The sequence below is a fragment of the Agelaius tricolor genome, unplaced genomic scaffold, assembly GCF_023055355.1.
Source record: "Agelaius tricolor isolate 1412-34295 unplaced genomic scaffold, bAgeTri1.0.p SCAF_7, whole genome shotgun sequence".
NCBI classification, from domain to species: domain Eukaryota; kingdom Metazoa; phylum Chordata; class Aves; order Passeriformes; family Icteridae; genus Agelaius; species Agelaius tricolor.
Window position 1 is genome coordinate 3,491,458 of NW_027269267.1, and position 19,422 is coordinate 3,510,879.

The following is a 19,422-nucleotide window of genomic DNA, read 5'->3' on the forward strand; positions in this document are numbered from 1 at the left end:
AAATCATCTCATTTCACTCCTTGCACTATGCCAGGTTGCTCAAGCTCCATCCAGCCTGACCTTGGACACTTTAATAGATGGGGCACCCACAGTTTCCCTGGACAACTTGTTCCACCTCCATAGTAAAGCATTTCATCCTAATTTCTAATCTAAATCGACCCTCTTTCCATTTGAGGTTGTCACATGAATATTCTGCTTCAGCAGCAACACTGGGTAAATACTGGAATCCATCTGCAGAATGAAACAGCAAAGTAAATTATTTGTTTCTCAGCAGCACAGTTATTCAACAGGCTCATGTTCAGTGGGCCCTGTGAAAAGGCCTATACTCAGATTTTTAAAAAGCAACTATACCCCAAAAATACCTTCCAACAGGTCAGAATCAAAGCCAAAAATATGCATCCTCAATGCCCCTTGAGTGAATAAGTGGTTAAATATCTTATTTAATGCACTATTGCCCACAGCACTCCACCACCAGACCCCCAAATTTCAGAATCACCAGTTCTAATGTCACCTCACTCAAAGGCAATCTCTTAAATCTCCTTTCCTTTGGGTCTGGCATGGCAACAGCTGCAGTGCATCAATAATGGGTTAATTTAGGCAGGGATTTAACTCAGAGCTGCTGTGCTGAGCTCCTGGAAAACAGAAAGTGTAGTAGGAGGAGCCTTCGCCCCCAGCAGGAGCAGGTGAGTGAGCAACAGACACTAAATCTGTATCAGGTGTGGGTAAAATTGATAAGTCACAGGCTGAGTGCATCCCCACTCCTTTGGCTGCCTCTCCTGACTATTGAGCTGCCACATCTTGTTTTACAGCTTATGCAACATCTTCAGATTCTGTCAGATGGTGTCTGACTGCTGAGCCTGCTCCTGCTGCTGCTCCATGACACCTTTCCCAATGTTTTCCCAGTGCTTAACTTCAGCTTAACTTAATTTTTGAATTTCAGTCTCCCTGTGCATGTGCTATCCAAATTCAGTCTCTGTGTTCTCCTGTGCTATGAAAAGCACATTTTTTGGAGCACATTTGCACTTTACTCTTTGACTGAAATCTGCCCTCCAGAATATCTGTAGACAAAGAATGCCTCTACACACTGCTGTCCATCCCATGATTTATTTTGCAGGAAGTTGCCCCTTTCCCTGGATTTGAGATAGTACCAGCAACAAGAAGTGAGCCACTCTCAAGAGTTGCTGTGAATATTCTATATATCTTTCAAGTCAAGCCCCTCACCTTTCCAATGTCACAAATGAATAGCTGTGAGCTTCCTTTGATGCTGACTTGGTTAACAATCCCAAAGGCTGAGTGGGATAAATAATTCCCATATCATTCCCATCACATCTTACCCCAACCTCACCATTGAAACTGATGCTTTGTGCAGGCTGCCCCAGAGCAGAGGCTGGACAGAGCTAAAGAATAAAGCAGGGATTTATCAAAAGGCCTCCATGGATGCACCTTGGGCAGCACCAGAGCCCAGCCAGGGCTGCACCCAAGATGAACCAAAATGGCCCCAAAATGCACAGCCGGGCACGGGCTCTGTCCCTGGGATCAGTTCTGCTCCATTTGCACCTTGCAGTTCATTGTCCCATTCCAGCTTTAGCCCCTGCAGTCCCACCCTGCTTGTTTTTCTCTCTCCAGCCCACGGGGTTTGTGCTCTGGGGCTGAGATTTGGATCATTTGTCCTTGGTGCCCAGCTGGAGCAGGAATTGTTTTGTCTCCCTGCTCTGTGCACAGAGCTCAGCATCCCAGAATATGAATCTCAGACCCACACACTAAAGCAGAGCAGAATCTGAAAAATAGAAAAGCTCAAACCTGAGGCATCACGAAGGCTTGGAGTGGCAGAGGATGACATTTCAAGGTAGAAGATCATGGAAAGCCTGTACTCCTGATCCCCCCTCACTGGATTTCATTTCAGGAATTTGGGAATAGTAGGTTAATGCCTGACAGCTACAGCAGCCAGCTGGCAATTTTTCTGGCTTTAGGGAGCAGGGATAAAGGCTACATCCAACTTTCAGGATTCCCTAAAAATGTTCAGGCTGGTGTGAGCAGGAGCTGCTGCCTCATCTCACTGACCCTTCCCTAGTAGCATCTTAAAAAAATAAGTTATTGTGCTCCAGGGGAGCCTCCTTCTCCTCAAAGAAAGACTCACTTTTAATTGCCAACTCCTAAATAAAGCCATTTTCACTCATTTCAGCCACCAGAACACGTAGATAATGTAACACATGCTCATAAATAACCTGGCAATGGAGACACAAGGAGAGGAAGATGCTGACTTAGACATGGGTGTACTCTTTTAGAAAGGGTGCTACATCCTTACCATGAGGTAAATCCTCCAATATATGGCCCAAAAGTGGCAATAAAAGGACTGTATATGCACTAAACTTTCTGTGTAGGGCAGGTTTATAAAAAATCAGTAGTAATATGAGCAGGGTGTTCATTTTCTGCTTCTCCAAAAACGTAACTGTTGATATTCCTGATCCACTGACATAAACAACTTTTCCTACTTCTCTTCATTCCTGACTGGTTTGAGTATTTGGAAATTATTTTGGAATTGTGTGATGTAACCAGTCAGACCTGATGATTTCATCACTTGTTCTTTGTCCTTCTTCCTAACTAGACTCAAACAGCACTGAGAACATCCAGTGCCACCCCTGCCATGGCAGGGACACCTCCCACTGTCCCAGGCTGCTCCAATGTCCCCAGTGTCCAACCTGGCCTTGGGCACTGCCAGGGATCCAGGGGTGGAATTCCATCCCAGCCCCTGCCCACCCTGCCAGGGAACAATTCCTCATTGCCAAGATCCCACCCAGCCCTGCCCTCTGGCACTGGCAGCCATTCCCTGGGTGCTGTCCCTGCATCCCCTGGAAATTGTCTCTCTGCAGCTTTCCTGGGGCTCCTGCAGGCCCTGCAAGGCCACCCTGAGCTCAGCCCAAAGCTTCTCCTGTGCAGGTGAACAATCCCAGCTGTGCCAGCTCCATCCCTCTGAGGATCCAGATGAAATCCTTGCTCAGAAGGAGGGCTGCAGCCATGCCACGTGTCCAGGGTGGTGCTGTGGACATGGGATGGAAAACTCAGGACCCAACAACTCCAAAGCTCCCTGAGGTCTCTGCCAACCTCTGTGTGCCTGGAAATTTGCTGGAGCACCATAGGGACAATGACAGAGCTGCCCTGGGCTCTGCTCTGCATCTGCTGCTGCAGACAAACAGCCTGGGACTGTCACCGGGCAACGGGAGATGCCGGTAATTTGGGAAATGAGCAATTTGTGTGTGCTGCAGGCTGGAGGAGCATCCGGGAAAGGCTCAGTCTGCCTCTGCAGCAGCACCAAAGAACCGGGAGGGAACTGGAACTGTGGAGTTTTAACTGTTTTTTTTGGTTTGGGTTTTTTTTTGGTTTTTTTTGGTTTTTTTCCCTAGGTTCGGGATTAAATGTGTGAGATGGTATTTCTTGTTTGGACTCAGCTGTTTATTAGCTCTTATTTATATTACAGTCTCACAAAGCATGAGTTCTACAGCACTTTAACTAAAAATGGAGCCCCATCTCTCTCTCTACAAATCCTTTTAAGGATAAATTGTCTAATTAAGAAATAACGCCTCAATTACTTTTATTTTTAACTTAATAACCAACTACCTGTGGTTCGTAATGTGGACTTTTTTATCCAATTACACAAAAACACCCAAACCCATGGAGAAGAAGGTGAAGAAGAGGAACCAGCCTCTGCTTTAAAACTTCTATATTGTTTTTTATATATTACTATATTCTAAAGCTTTAAAGTCTAAGTTTTCTATTATGTGATATTACACACTTGTATTCAAACTCCACACTTAGTTCTATTATTCGATTTTGGAAGCCTTTTCTATGGCTTCAGGTCAAATGCAGTGTTCTCTTGAGAATCACACAAAAAGTCTAAAATTCTCAACAGCCAAAGTTCTGACAAGATGCTGCCATGTAAAAATCTCGTGTCACATCCTGCCATGCACCTATCATGCTGCAGTAAAATCTGGAGGCTGGGGTTTGTTTGGTTAGTTTTTGGGGTTTTTTGGGGTTTTTAAATTTAAATCAATAGAATTCTGGGAGTAAATTTCTTCAGATTCCTCACTTGATGGATTGTTTGGCAGTTGATACAGAAATAAAACACCGTGCTGGATGCTACCTGAAGAAGTGGTGGCTCTCTGCTTTATGTGTGTTCAGGGGCAAAACTGGCAGTCACTCATCTCATGCTTGTTTTTAAAAGGAAAAACATCATCTCTGACCTGAAGTTTTCCTCAAAGATCTCATCAGTGAGGGGGGAAGTGATGCAGTTTGTGCTGGTTTGGGCACCAGCAAAGCACAGTTGATACAAGCACTGCTTAAACCCTGGTTCTGTTCCCACTGGAATTCCCTGCACACCCACCTAGCCAGGGATGGAGATGATGGAGATGGATCATTAAACAGCTGAAGTCTCTCTGGAGGGCAGGGAAAAGGAGATTTGTGCAGAAATAAATCTGTTGCAGGGCAGGATCTCTGTGTGACCACAGAGCAGAGCCAAGCTCACACCTCTTGTGTATTTTTATGGCTGTTGCCCAGGTAAAAATACACATCAAAATATTACATAATATACACATAAAATATAATATACCATATATATATATGTATATTACATAATATATACATTACAAAATATACACATATATTTTCCCCAGGTAAAAATACCTGGGGGTAAAAAAACCTGGGGGTAAAAATACCTGCTGGACTCACCTCCTTGCAATAAAGAAGGAAATAAAACATGCAGCTGAAGGAAGTGGATGTGGCAAGATGCAAGACAGGTTCACCACGGGGCAGATTATTCTTGTCAAACCTGGTATCTGATTTTCTACAGATCAGATCTGTGATAATTTTTTCCTCTCTCAGTTCCAAAAACGCTGCAGGGCAAGGAATGGGTTTACCTGGAGAAGGAGGAGGCTGAGATGGGCAAAACTGAAGGGATGGGGCCTCAGGCACTGGGGAGAAGAGTCAGAGGCTCCTTCTCCAGGACTGTTTCCAAGGCTGATCTGACTCAATAATTTTCCTCATAGCCTTGGCTCAGAACGTCAGCATGTCCTAATAAAATTTGCTGATGTCACAAAACTGGGAAGCAGCTTCAATTCAGAATGTTAGAGCATGTTACAGTAAAACTCATGATCTAAAATAGCAGAAAAGGGAGGAAATTCAGTAGTGCAAGGTCATGCCTTTGGGAATTACTGATTTTTTTTTTTTTCTCCAAGCAAAGAATTCATCACCTGGCAGCAACAGATCTTTTTCCCCCTGAGGAAAGGGCAGTTAGGAATAATAACATGATGCAGATGTGAAGAGGGAACTTCAGCCTTAAAATGCTTCCAAAGAGGTGCCTCTGTTAGGGATGCCCTAGGGAGGGTTGAAGCAATGCCACTGCACAATTCTTGCTCCCAGCTCCCAGCATGAACTCCCAGGGGGCATAAAACTGTTGTGGAGAAGAGTTATCAGGATAATCAGAAGAGAAAAGGCTGCATCACCAGGATGCTTTTGCTAAAGGCTTTGCCTTGGGAAAAGAGCAGAATAAAAACTGGTTTGGGGTGGATTTAGGGAAAGGTTCTTCCCCCAGAGGGTGCTGGGCACTGCCCGGGCTCCTGAGGCTGCCAGAGCTCCAGGAGCCTTTGGCCAGCACTGCCAGGGATGCCCAGGGTGGGATTTTGGGGGGTCTGGGCAGGGCCAGGGGTGGGATTCAATTCCTTTTGGGTCCCTTCCAGCTCAGGATATTCTGTGATCCTGTAATTCTCTAAGTTAGGTGTTCCCCATGAGTGTGCTGGGCACAAACACCTGGGAAGAGCTGCCAGGATAATTTCCTCATAAGAACATGTGGATACCCATTGGCCATCCATTTATTTAGGCTGTAAATGAGATGGAATGTTTAAATCACTAAGATAACCAGATTTAGGAGAAGGGTTCCTATGGGATCACAGAGTCAAATAATCCACCTACTCTTTGATGAGTTAGAAAAGGAAAGGATAAACCTGCACAAGGTGATGCAACAATTATTTTTTAATCCCTTCCCCTGTTCTAGCTGACTCTTCCTCAGAGCTATCCATCAATAACATAAGTGATAAAACATGGAGCTTTGAAGCTCCAACTTTTCCTCTGCTTTCAAAAGATAATTGGAGGCATTTGCAAGCCTTGCCCTGCCTGCAGAGGATTGCAGAGTGTGGACTCAGGTTTCTGAGTATAAATTAGCACACAGAGTATGAAAGTGAGATTTCAAAGGCAGGTCCAAACCACTTATACTGAAGAAGAAAAAAAAAATCTGACTACAGCAAAGTCTTAAAAAAACCCTACTGAAAGAACTGGGAGTAGTAAAGTCTTCAAATATTTTTATTTTGCATGCTGTCCTTGGTCTTTTTCCACAACCAATTTTGAGCACAACAGATTTTTCCCATTCACCACTGAGTCACCTGCAAGAGGCTCAGGAGTTGTTTCCCATCTGTCTGGTTGCATTGCTGTGGTTCCACAGAGCCCTACAGGTGTAAGGTGGTGATAATAGTTACATAAACCATTTTTAGAAATTTTTCCCCATGGACTCACAAAAGCTTGAGTGTCTTGGCCTGGCAGGTTTGGCAGGAAAGGTATTTTTCCTTGTGCAGCATTCATTTTTTTTTGATGCCTACAGCACTGTCCAACAAGAGGGAATTGCACCGTTTTTCATTCTTTGGAAATGTTCTATTTAAAATAATTACACTCAATTATTATCACTCAACAACTGGGACTTCCTGCCCTAAAAGCTCTTTGTTTGTAAGTCATCAGCCACCTCTCTATTAGTGAATTCTCCAGTAATCCAATGTATTTGAGGACTACATGGAATGGCATGATTAATGCCTCCTGTTCATGTTTTCCCACTTTCCTGGTAAATCAGGAACAAGCAGCAGCCAGAGCATCTCCACCTGAGCACTGTCCAGCTCAGGGGCTCCTCTTTTTTTATCCTATTTTCTGCATCCAGCCCCACCCAGCCCCTCTGGAGTCTTGTGAAAATTGAAAAGGAGCCAGTTGCAGTTTTCCTTCCCTCCCCCAAAATTCCCTCTCTTTCATCCTGGGCTGAGTCATCTCTGAAGACTTTCCTACACCCCTCCAGCAGCCTCCAGGCTCGCTCTCCTCACACCTTGCCAAACCTCCAGCACTCCAGGCAGCTTTTGAATGGAAAATCCAGTGACTCCTTGAAGCACATTGCCATTCCTGCTCCCCTGGCAGCAAGCCCTGCCTTATCCCCGCGGATCTTGTTGCTGGAGATCAGAGTCAAGAACAAGAAGCAGTTACCAAAGTCCCCAGGGAACACCCCAGGTGTATTTTCACACCTTACATCACCTCCCAGCAAGCTCACACACATTCCTGACTCCAATTCCAAGCTCAAAGCCAAGCTTTCCCAAAAAGTTTTAATTCAGAACCATTTTTTTTTGTTGTTGCTGCTGCTCCTCATCAACATCACATGCAACCGCTACTTTGTGGATAGTGTTGATTTTATGGGGAAAAAAGAAAAAGAAAAGTTGTTTTATGTTATGCTGAGAGCCAGGGCTTGTGTGGGTAGGCAGACAGAAGGATCCATCACTTCCCAGATATTAAACCACTTTTTTCCTACTTGTTCCAGTGCTACAACCAAGTCCTTGTTGCTTTTCTCTCTCTGAAATGTGTCTCGGTCTCCCTGCCACTGAAGGGAAGAGGATTTAGCCCCAGGTGAGAGCAGCCAGGAGAGCAGGAGTGCAGTGACAGTGCCAACAGGAACATGGCCAGAGGGGTAAAGTTGTCTCATCCTTTGTGATCCTCAGCACAGACAGCTTTTGAGGCAGCAAAACAACACTTCCAGTGTCCCTGACGTGGTGTGGAGAGGGTGGAGGGCAGGCTTTTCTTCAAGGGGTCTTCTCCTTTGAAAGAGACCTGTCTTATTAATATTTTCCTTAAATGCTCTGCAGCAGCACTAAAAAAAACCCCACTTTTTATTCCACACATTGCTGCCTTCAAAGAAAGATAGTTTGTGGAAAGAGGAAATGGCTTTTCTTAGGTTCCCTAACACAGCTGGAAAACACAGGTGAGGTTTTGGGCACAGAGCCCTTTTTATGGCTTTTTTCTCCTATAATTGCTTTAGGATGTGTAATGGATGTACAGCACACCTACAGCCAAAAAAGAAAAAAGTCCCCTTGAGGATATCGGCGTGGCTGGGAGCTTTTCTTTTCAGCAGGACCACCCTTTCCATTTCTCTGCTGGTCTTCTGCTGCAATTGGGAACTGCTGAATTACAGCCAGCTGGGCTGGTGCAGGGCAGCTGAACAGTGCCAGGCCAGTGCAGGCACTGCCCCAGCCTGGCCTCCAAAGCAAAGAGTGATGGGCATAAAAGGATGATTTTTCCCCATCCAACTACCTCAGCCTCTTTATGGACTCTCTAGGGTGAAGTCATTAACAAATCATTCTCAGACACCTCTTACAATGCAAACAAAGGAGCCTCAAAACCTTCCAGAGGTGGTTCCCAATGCTAGCAGAGAAATAGAATTAACATCTTGGCTTTCTCCTGGAATATTTCATCTGAAATATTCGGAAAACAAGTAAATCTGCTGAATTAAGCTGAGGAACGGAACACACTGAAGCCCTTCAAAAACACTCTGGGGAAACAATGGCACTTGCAGTGACTTTCCTCCAGCACATCAAGGAGGAGAGAACAAAGGGCCGAATTGAAGAAGAATGGGCTTATTGTTCCTTGATTTCCTACACATCCCCACCCAAACAGGACCGAGCCCTTCCTCCAAAGAGCACCAGGCCGTGGATGTCTCAGCTGATGTGTCTGTGCCACCAGGCAGGAACACAGAGTGCTTCACCCAATTGCTCAACAGGCCCTGAGCCAGGGCTGCAACCCCTTGGCAAACACACGGGGATGGGGGGGGGTTGAGCCAAATTTGCATTTAGGTGTAAAGACGTGGCTCTGACTTGTCTCCACGTTTGAAACCTCATTAATTTTCCTTTTGATTCATTCATTCAGTTGCCTGTTAGCATGTACCTGGCTGCATGCTGAAACTTGACCTCCAGGGGTGTTCAAAGCCCAGACAGGAGTGCTGGTTTGATCAACATCTCCTCAAACAACAAATTTCCAGTAAGAAGGGAGGTTTCTGCCAGATGACTGTGGCAGCAGCTGCTCTGATGTCCCCCAGTGATGGCTGCACAACTTGGCCATAAATCACCACCCCACAAAGGCTCCTTTCCAGGTCAGGGCTTCACCTCTGGCCCCAGTGGCTGCTCAGTGAAGCTGCTCCATCCTCCAGGAGTTTCCAGGAGGAAAACATCAAACGTGTGATCAGCACCAGCAACTGCTGCTGCTGTTGTGATGAATTGGGGCAGGAACTGTCTGCATGCTGCCTGACACAGTGGTGGCTTAACCCAAACCCACCCTGCAGCTCCAGGAATCCTGGATACCCTCATTTCTGGCCATGGATTCCAGCCCGGTGGGTAAATCTGGTGGAAAAGTAAAAGTAAATGAAGGGAGGAAAAAGACAGCTACTCTGAAGGAATTCCTTCCCTCCCCTCTGTGTTACTGAGGTTTGCTGTGAAACTCTTTTCACCAAAATGCTCAAAGAACCTTTAAACAGAAAAAACAGATTAATAGGAGGGTGCATTGGCTTCCTCACAGCTGGCCTTTGGTTTCTGAGCCACTGATTTGTCTTCTCAGTGAAACAAAAAATAAATTGTCAGAACTCGGGGATTCCTACAGCAGCATGAGGGATCCCTCCCTCCCTTTCTTGCAGCACGAGCAAAGCCAACTGAGGTGAGGTTTGCCCAGGCTAGGGGAGGGCACATGGGCAGCTAACACTCAGTAACTGCCTTGGTATGGCCATTCATCAGTCCCATTTACCTGAGCTAATGTCCCTTAGCAGCCAACAGAAAGAAGGAGAGAAATCCAGAGGAATTCACCTTACCCTAAGACAGAAAGCAAAATGAGGCCAGTTGACTCATGCCCAAAACACACCCATCTCTCCTGCTGCCAGTACAGGGAGCCTTGGGTGATGGAGACAGCCCAGGCAGGTGAGTCAGATCCACCCCCACCTGGGAGCCCTCAGCCACCAGAGCCTGCTCCAAGCCCTGCCCCGAGCTGGCTGTGAAAGGGGAACATTCTCATCCCTTCTCATCCCTGGTCCATCCCTTCCCATGCTTCATGAAGAGCTGCAGAGGGTCTCCACTTCCCAGAGGGAACATTCCCACCCCTCCAGGAATTGTGTGGAGAGATTTCCTACCCAGCTAAGATGTAAGATGTTCCCCCCTAGGGATTTTGGTGCCTTCCAGCAGGAACTGGGCACCTCAATGCCTTTGAGGACCTAAGCTGAGTAAAATGAGAGCAAGATAATTGTAAACAATATTTTTAGGGAATTAAGAGGTCACTTTTGCCCTTCGTTATTCCAGCCTTTTTCAACGTGAGAAATTTGACTTTGGCTGCTACCAAAAAAGGCAATTGCTGATTTTTTTTTTTTTAATATAGGCATGTTTAAATAATAATAGTATCAACAAATAAGAAAAGTCTAAATTTCAGGCATAAATATCAATCAACTCATCAAAGAAATACAGTAGTTGAAAATGACCCAAGGCTGTAGCCGTTGTGTTAAAAAAAAAAAGTCCAAGAGATAAAAAGTTAAATTAACTCATTGAAAAAGGGGCTGATTCTTTCAGTTGACAAACCAAGAAAGAAGCAAGCATGATTAAAACAAAAAGAATGAGCAAAATCTTTTTATTTTTGCAATTTATAAGATGCCAAGAGAAATTAAACAAATTTTTTTTTTGTTTTGTTTTCCCCTCTGCCACCCCCACTGCCTGTGCCCAAGCTTGGCCACTGGGAGAAGCCTCCAAGGAGCAGAAATGTCCAAGGTGGCACCTGGAGCCACTTGGATCCCCTGCAGCCTGGGGGCTGTCCCCAGCCCTTAGAGGGATGTAACAACCCAGAGAGGGCATCCACACTCACTGCATGCACGTCTTGTGATGGTGTTCACAGGGGTCCCAGGATGAGGGAAGAGATGAGGATCTGACTCCATGTTTCAGAAGGCTTGATTTATTATTTTATGATAGATATTATATTAAAACTATATACTAAAAGAATAGAAGAAAGGATTTAATCAGAAGGCTGGCTAAGAATAGAAAAAGAAAGAATGATAACAAAGCTTGTGTCTTGGACAGAGAGTTCGAGCCAGCTGACTGTGATTGGCCATTAATTAGAAACAACCAACATGGGCCAATCCCAGATGCACCTGTTGCATTCCACAGCAGCAGATAACCATTGGTTACATTTTGTTCCTGAGGCCTCTCAGCTTCTCAGGAGGAAAAATCCTAAAGAAAGGATTTTTCATAAAAGATGTCAGTGGCATGCACATCACACTATGAATTAATGTCAGGAAACAAACACTGTGCGTGACCCAGAGACCCACAGACGTGAAACTTCTCAGACAAAGAGCTGAGACTTCAGCTCACAGCAAGCAGGGGAAGGAGGGGGGATATCACCCAGCACACCACCGTGACCACTCAGCACGGAAAAGGAAAAAATAAAAATAGCTGCTGCTGCTGCTGCGTGGTTCGGAAATGTAAAAATAGTTTGGCTGTTCCCTTACCCTTTCCTTTCAGTCAGCACTGCAGGTTTGTTTGTCTCTGTTGCTATGGGGAGGCTCTGGCTGCCAGGCCCTGCTGGGGAGCCGTGTCCTGCTGGTCCCTGAGCCCAGGGAGGTGGCTCTGTGGCAGCCCCAGGTCTGGCTCCCTCCCTGTCCCTCTGAGAGCCTGACTGGTGCCCCCCAGGGCAGTGAGGCATCAGCACATCTCCCCTTCCCTCAAAGCATTTTCTGCCTTTTCAGGAGAGCTGTGGTGCCTGGGGACAAGGCTGTTGGGCTGCCCCTTGCCAGGAGTGGCACTGTGAGAAATAGCTACTCGCTTTTCATAGTTTAGGAAGGTTTATTAAACCTTATCAAAAATACAACAGAAGACTGAATAAAGATAAAAGGTTACGGCGCTGGGAGCAAAAGATTTTCCCCTCCATGTGCTCAGTGTGGGAATCCATGATATCAGAGGGTTTTGGGAAAGCTGCAAAAGGCAGGCCTCAGAGACAGCAGAACTGTGATCAGAGCTAATGGAGGTTTATTCCCTTTTTTAACCCTTTAACTCCTCCCAAAGTTCTGTCCATCAACTCCTTCTTCGCTGTCCAGTGGTGGAGATCTCCTCAAATCCTGGCTGCAGGTCAGATGTCACCACAGTGACAAGCCAGCCCTCCCAGATGTCCCAACCCAGCTGTCCCTTGATAACCATGTGAGGGGGTAAAACATAACTATACATCTATAAACTTTTCTTAACCTATATACATGATATTTGTCCATTAATTGTGAGAGTCAATCATCACATTACTCATCTATCACACCACCCACCCTGTCACCACCTCAGAACTCGTGGAATAATGTGCACATGGCCGTGTCCAGCTGGGTACCTACCCTGGGAAACAGCCTGGAGCAAATTGTGCAGCCACAGGCTGAGTGTGCTGGGACAGTGACCCTGCAGAGCCAGGAAAGCAGAGCAGGGAATGGCTCCTGTCCCCTTCCTCACAGAATCACAGAATGACCAGGATGGAAGAGACCTTCAAGATCATGGAGTCCAGCCCAGCCCCAACAGCTCAGCTAAACCCTGGCACCCAGTGCCACATCCAGGCTTTGTTAAACACACCCAGGCATGGGGACTCCACCACCTCCCCGGGCAGCCATTCCAGAACTTTCTCACCCTTTCAGTGAAAAACTTTTTCCCAATTTTCCTAATTTTCCAAGCTGGATTTCCCTTGGTGCAGCTGGAGGCTGTGTGCTCTGGTTGTGTCAGTGCTGCTGGAGAAAGAGCCCAGGGCCAGCTGAGCACAGGCCCCTTTCAGGAGCTGTGCAGAGTGAGGAGGGCACACTCAGGGGGCTCAGCACAGCAGCCAGCCTGTCCCCAGGAGCAGTGCCAGCCCTGCAGGCTGCTGGAGTGGTGGCACTTGCAGCCCTCAGCAGCCCTGCAGGAGCACAGACACCTCTCACACGTCCCTGATAAGGAGCTCTGCAGGCAAGGGCTTGTGGCACCCACTCCTCTGCTCAGAGGTGACTCCTAGGACACATCAGCCTCCTTTCCACACTCCCTCAGCCCTGCCCAGCCCCCTGGCAAGGTGGCAGATGTGACAGCCCCCTCTGCCAGCCATCCAGCCCTGCCCCAGTGCCCCTGGTCAGCAGGGCTGTGCTTTATGGAGTGCCTGCAGTCCATCACCTCCTCATAAACCCATTTTGGCACCCCCTGTGTTTGTGAGTTTAAACATTCCTGCCTGCAATAAACCTGTCCTGCTCACCCCACAAGTGTCTGAGCACCCTATTTCCCTTTCCTGCAAGGTTCAAATATGCTGCTGGGAACCTGGAGGCTCCACATTTTTCTAGCACCTTCTATATTTGCAGCTCTGTGCAGACATTCATTGCCATCTCCCAACAGCCCAGCGAGGGAGGTGAGCAAATATTATTCTCTTTTCTTGGGTGGGAAAGACTGCAACAAAGTGAAAGCAGCTTGTCTGGGACCACAGGGCTGAGCCTGGAAGCTCCTTGAGCCTCCTTTCCCTTTATGAGAGCACTGTGTTTGCTCACAACCCACAGACCCTCACACCTGCAGCCCATCCCTGCTGCTGGCAGAGGTGTTTGCTCTCCATCAGCTTGGCTGCCGAGTAACTTTTGAGTAGAGCATGAGTAAGGAATGTTTCCTGCCAGGGACTTTGGGTTAGGGCTGATTTTTCACAAGCCATGGTGTGGAAACAGCCAGCTTTTGAGAGCAGCCTGGACCTCCTCTGCTGGCTGGGCTGGAAGTGCTGGAGCTCAGCTCTGCAAACAGTGAAAGAAGGGGAGAGGACTCTGCAGAGCTCCTGGGTGGTTTGGCTGCCATGAGGGGCAGGAGGGGGAATTTACAACCTCCCCATCTCCAGTCCTGTGCTCCTCCAACCCTCAAGTGGATCTAGCCCCAGAGTGGATCCAGCCTTAAGTGGGTCTAGCCCCAAAAGCCAGGCCTTTGCTTGCTCTTTCCCAGAATAAATGGGGTTTTGCACGTTGATTTGCCTGCCTGTTTGAATTTTTAATTGACACTGCCTAAGGATAAAGTGCCAGCTGACTCAAGGAAAGAAGAAAGCTGCAGTTGCTGTCCCAGCTCTTCTTACACACTTCCAGTCATTTCTGAGCTCTGTGATCTCAAACACCAAAGCCTGAGTGTCTCCAGCTTGGCAGAGCTGTGCTGATAAGGGAGGTGGCCATCAAAGGGAAGCCTGGCTGTAAAAGGACTGCTCTGACTTTCCCTAATGGCTCCCAGGCAGGAAAAAAAGAACAATTCCATTGTTTTTCTGTCGGGAACAGCATTTATACAAGCTGGCAAAAGACCCAAGCTCCCATTCCTGCCAACCCCCCTGGCACAGGTGAGCAGAGCCCAGCTGGCACAAGCTGTGCCCTCCAGCAGCACCAAAGCTTCCCTAAAGCCAGGCTCAGAATTCCAAGCACTTTACAGCTGGAAACCCTGAACAGGCCACACTTCCATGGCTTTCTAGGTATTTTTTGTCCTCACTCATTTCCAATTCCAAAGCTTGGTTTGAATGCATGCTCAAGGGACTTTTTTTTTTATTATTTTTTTTTAATGAGCAGCAATCCCACTTCTCCTCATGTCACTCTCCTGTAGCTCCCACCCAGGTGTCAGACACAGGGTTTGGACACATGGCTGCAGGCCTACCCATAAAAACCAAGCAGGGGATAATACACCCAAGTGCACTAGAAAGTTTTTCAGGAATTCTGGTGGATCAGCAGAAATTTGCTTGCATATCTATGCCACAAGTATCAAATGTACCTGTGCCAGAGTTCAGGGTTTCAGATTCTAGGGCACATTATCTAGGCTGGGGCACTGGTTCAAGTTCTTGCTTTTACCGCCTGCCTGTAACTGTGGAGAGCAATTTAAATAATTACATCCTTGCCACAAAGAGCTGGAAAGCTCAGGTGGCTGGGAGAAAGGGGAATGGGAAGGTGTGACAACACTGCTGGAAAAGAGATTAACTGGGGAAATGGGCCAGAAGTGACTGAGAGACGCCCTTGGCTGCTCAGGGATCTTTGCTGATTGGGCACCTCAGATTCCTCCCCTGGGCAGCCTCAGCACTGAGGGGGCACCTTGGCTGTGCTGCCCATCCTTTATCCCTTTGCCCACCTGGTTCCCCTCTGGGAATTGTGGTGGTGAGTGCTCAGGCAGGGCTCTGTCCACCCTTGCCCTCCAAGGCTGGGACTTGACAAGCTTTAAGCTATTTATGGGAAAATGGGCAAATAAGTAAAAGATTTGGATTAAAAAAAAAAAAAAAAAGAAAAAAAAAAGAAGAAAAAGGGAGATAATGAGGTGGATGTTGAAGAAACCTGGGGTAAAACCTCGCTAATGGCAATGTCCACAGGCTGGGGGAAGCCTCAGAGAGCTCTGAGCCCTTCCCCTCTCTCTTTTCAGTGTCTCCAGCTGGATGGAGCTCCTGCTCTGCACCTCTTGGTTTCCCAAAAAGCCCCAGGAGCACACCCCAGCCAGCCCCACAGGCACCATCCCCCTGGGAATCCACTGGGCAGGGAGGGGAGCAGTAAATAACCCATGGAGAGAAGTGGTTGGCATTGCAGGGTGCTGTCCCAGGCCAGGAGAGCTTTCCTTGCCTGGCCATTTATTTCCCCTGCAGTGGCAGGGGTGAGAGGGAGGGGACACTGGCCTGGCCAAGGTCACCACTCTGGGCAGTGCCAGCCCCTCATCTGCCAAGAGAAAGGCACTGGGACCATTCAGTGAGGGTTTATAGTAGAAATCTCTGTGTAGGGCAGCATTAGTCATCTGCTGGGGGTGTGATTCAAGGCCAAAATTAGCTGACCAAATTCCCTATATAGTCAAGAGAGAGACCAAGAGGGAGGGTGGTATGATCCAGGTGCCTCTGTTACACACCTCAAGTCAAACAGAGTCAATCCTGCCTTTGTGGACAGAGTGGTATTTTAGTTTCTGGCTGCAGTGAGGGTTTTTTTTTTTTGTGGAATCTGTAAAAGTAAACCAACCTTTTAAGAGTTCATCAAAGTGGTTTTCCTTTTTTCAGCCACCAGCAGGAGGTACCACACGTGCTTTGCTGGTATGCACTGCCCCACCAATAAACTGCACTGTTTTGGCTACACTTGCCAGGTGTTCTTGAAGCTTTTCATTGAGAATCAGTCCAAAAAACACCTCAGGAGCAGCATTTCTGTCCCTCACCTCCAAAGCAGGGCTGGAAAAGAGTGCTGCAGGGCAGATCACAGAGAAGAGTTTTTCAAAGGCCTTAGAAATCCAATGGAAATACTCAGAAATTAAAGGAGTGGAGTGAGGAGAGAGGAAAAAAGTCACAAGAGCCCTCTAAGAATTCAGGGCATGGCAAACTAATGGAATGAGGGAAACCCTGGGCAGTCACAGTCACTGCACAGGTGAAGGGAGCCAGAGGCTGGGAGATAACAGGACTTAGGATTAGTGAAACACAAATGATGGAATAACTGAACCAAAAACATATCTGCAGGGACAGGGGTCATTCACTGCCAGCTGCCAAGGAACTGTGAAGGGAAGAGCTCCTATCTTTAGTCCCCCATCGTCTGAGGGGGCAGAGGAAAGGATGCAGTGAGGCAGCAGGGCTGGGGAAGAGTAAACACCACAAAAGGTTCATCCCTGAGGGAGGAAGGGGCAGGCCAGCTGTCCTCACGCTGGTGAAACAACAGGTTATCCAACCCCTGAGCACTTCTACACTGACAAAGAGCTCAGCCAGAGGTGTGATGCCAGTTTTCTTACCAGATTTCCAAATTCCCTTGTTTTGTTTCCCCATCAATCACTTTGCCTTCACACTTGTCAGAACCCAGGACATTCCTCTGGCTGCCCTGGAGGACTCCACACCCTGCCCAGGGGGCTCAGAGACCCTGGCACAGAGCCCAAGACCCCTGTGCCTTTGATTTTGGCCCTTGGAAAAAAACAATTACCAACCTTCTATGAGGATTCACAACCCACAAAAGTTTAAGCAGAATAATAGTTAATTTGCTACAAGATAGAAAAGTAGAATTTTGAGTTTTTAGAATGGGGGTTCAGGAGCCAAGATGGAGGAATTTGGGTGTGCCTTGTCCTTCTTCTTTCTTCTTCTTAGCCTCCATCTCCTGGGTGATGTTGGCACTTTTGGATTGGTTTAGAGTAGAAACACACTATCTAACATAGGTGATAGGCGTTGGAAAATTATTGTAAATAAAGTACACGTAGTTTTTAGTATAAAAAGCTAACACCACCCCAAGGTCAGTCAGTGTGCCTCAACCCAACCTGATGGACTGACCTCAGTGGGTCAGAGAAAGAATGGATTAGATAAGAGAAAATAAACAACCTTGAAAAGCAGAACAGAAGAATCCTGACTCCTTCCTCAGCTGCTGGGCTGAGAAAAGAGACTCTGACACATCTCAGGGTCATCTCAGCCACAGAAGCCTCAAGACACAGTATCCTTCCAATTCTGATTTTTCCTTCTTATCCTTCAAATGCTGGTTTTTCTTCCTTCCACATCGCCATTAACCCCACTTTGCCCCCAGCTGAAGGTGTTTGCCTGTTTATGTCAGCTAAAACAGTGACACCATGACTTTCTATCCTTGGAATGACCGACAGCAGGACTATTTCCATCCACAATTTCGTGACTCAAAGTGATGCAATCTCCCACTCAGCATCCATCAATTGTTCTCCCGCCGTTCCCTGGGAATATTTGCTGTTGGCAACGAAGTTTTGTTGGTCACATAAAGTTGTGTGCCATTGTTTCCATTTCCTGGCTGGAGGAAAAGGCAAGTAGACCCAGTGCTAATATTAACACTGATTTTTCCATTTGTTTTTGCAGACACTGGCACCTGCAGTGCTGGTGGCATTGTGGCTCAGCTGGCCAAACTCATGACTGGCACATGCAAATAGAAGGCAAGAACAAATAATCAAATTTCCTTAATTATATGCACAAATATGAGTGGATTTTTGGTTTAATACTCTTTATCCAGTTCTCTATCACAACTGCTAGCCTGTTTTCCTATATTTGTGTTCCCTTTCTTTGTCCAGCTTCATTTCGTGGTGCTTTCCTTTTCTTCCCATATTCCCAAGATCTCCTCTATTCATTCTGCTACCTAGTGAGCTTTTCTCCTTCCTGACATGATTTATCCTTGGCAACCCTTGGAGTAAATACTCTCTATTATAAACTCTGTTACTACTTGAAATCTAATCTCCTGTTCAGCAAAGTTTATTTAGGATGGGTCTGGCTTTTCCCTTGGGATTTGTTTTGCACACACTTTTTCTTTAGCAAAACATTTTAACCATTTGGGAAAGACCTCAGCTGAAAATTCACTCCAAAACAGGGACAGCAGCCAGGTTAATCAAATCAGAGGTTGCAAAGGAAGAAAATTGTTGTTAAAAGGAGGAAAGCAAAGGTGTGTCACTATCCATTCTGCTTTTGCATCAGAAGGGATGTCTGGTGTGGAACGGAACCATCCTGATCAACCTGGTAAAATGGGCAAATTTTCCTGGATATTCCCTATGAAAAATTGTGAAGGGGAGTCTTAGGAGTTAAAATCACTATAGGGGAAGTATCTCTTTTTCTTAGGGGAAGAGGAGTGACTTGCAGAATGAATGCCCTGCAGATAAACACCTTGGGATGATCAGCGTGCCCATTCCTTCTGCCATGCCCCACCTGGCAGAGTTACATTTTCTGCCTGAGCTACATTTTCTGCCTACATTTCACCTGCAAGCAAGTGAGAACTTGTGGCATCCTCTTCCTCCTTCCAATGAGACACTCTCCAAACAACCTGGGCAGGCAAACAAAGCCCTGGTGTTGTGATATCAGAGGAGAAAGGTCTGCACGCACCCCAGTAAAGAACCAGTTGTGAAATATCCCGTGTTGACACAGACCAGCTGAAGAAACACACATCCACCAAGTGGAAGGAAATCAAAGTGGAATTACCCAACACTGGCATCTCCCTGCTCATTCAGCCGTGTTCCTACCCAATTTTCTCCCAATTCATTTACAGTGAGACTCAGTGCAGATATGTAGTCTAGTTATAGCTCCTTTCTGGATTTTAGAGCTTGCTGAAATGGAGATATTAAAATAATAGTCTGGTTTAAGCACAGCTTTCATACTCTTACTGCACAGTCACATTAAAATAATGTCTGGGGATATAATAAAAGATGTCTTTACATCTTTTATTACCTCTTACTATGGCAAATTCAACACACAGATATAATAGACCTAATAATAGAAATCAGGAACTTGAGACAGCAATGCAAATCCCCGAGCTCAGTAACGCAATAGGCACTTAGAAAATGCAAATTTGCTTATTTATTATTATTTATTATCATTATTGGCTGTCTGCCCATGAGCAGGGAGGCAGGCCAG